Source organism: Petaurus breviceps, unplaced genomic scaffold, assembly GCF_028583685.1.
Source record: "Petaurus breviceps papuanus isolate PSGF00001 unplaced genomic scaffold, PetGlider_PUasm1.0 90692, whole genome shotgun sequence".
In the NCBI taxonomy this organism is placed as follows: domain Eukaryota; kingdom Metazoa; phylum Chordata; class Mammalia; order Diprotodontia; family Petauridae; genus Petaurus; species Petaurus breviceps.
The window spans coordinates 6,076,416-6,077,640 of record NW_027187313.1 but is presented as its reverse complement, the minus strand read 5'-3'; positions in this window follow the sequence as shown (position 1 = coordinate 6,077,640).

Genomic DNA, 1,225 nt, shown 5'->3' with positions numbered 1-1,225 from the left:
ACTGGGAAGATCCTATGTCAATGCAGTACATCAGAGGTCTAGACACCCCTCATGTTCTCTTCCATACTGTATGCTAGAGCATTCCATCACCCCTTCAGATTCTCTTCCTTCTTTCTGGAATCAGGGTATTGCTTAACTTTTCATAGTTTTCTGGCATAAGTTTTGTTCCTTTTGTTGTTGTTCAGTCGTGTCTGACTCTTTCTCACACCATCTGGGGTTTTCTTGGCAGAGACACAGGACTAGTTTGTCATTTCCTTCTCCAGCTCATTTTACAGATGAGGAAACTGAGGCAAACAGGGTTAAGTGAGTTGCCCAAGGTCACACAGCTAAGAAGTATCTGAGGTCAAATTTGAACTTAGGAAGATGAATCTCCCTGACTCCAGGCTGGGCTCTCTATCCACTAAGTCACCTAACTGCCCCTTTTGTTCCTTTACAGACTTGTAAAAGACCCTGTTAAAGCTCACTCCCCGAAGTAGATCATAAATTCCTCCAACTTTCAGTACAGCTTCAAATGTAATGAAAGGTCAGCTTTGGAACACCAGCCCAGGTAAATTCATCTTTCATAAGCTGTTTAGGCAGCCTTAGAGAGGAAGAAAGACATAGGCACTACCTTAATGCCAGGAGTATTGTGTGTGCTCAATCCTTATATACCCATCCCCTTTTCTTAAGCCCCTTATGGCTTCTCCTCTGAATTATTGCAACAAACACCCTCTTAAATGTAGAGGCAGCAATAGATAGAGGGTTGGACTTGGAGTCAGGAAGATCTGAGTTTGAATCTCACCTCAGACATTTATTAGCTGTAGGACTGTGGGCAAGTCACTTTAGCCCTTTCAGTCTCATTTTCCTTACCTGTAAAATGGGTATAATTATAGCACCTATGTCACAGGGTTGTGGTGAGGATCGAATGAGATAATGTAAGTAAAGCACTTTGCAAATTTTAAGATGCTATATAAATGCCATTATTACTAATTCAACTCACAGTTTATCTCCCTGCATTAATCCATCCTCTAAACAATTACCAAAATAATCTTCCTAAATAAATTTTCCCTAAATAAATCTTTCTAAATAAATCTGACCATGCAACATTCATGGTCAAGAACCTTCACTAGGTCCCTATTGCTTCTAGGATAAAATATAAACACATCAACTTACCATTTAAAGCCATCCATGATGTAGCTCACTCTTACCCTTCCAGGCTTATTTCACATCATTCCCTTAATTTACT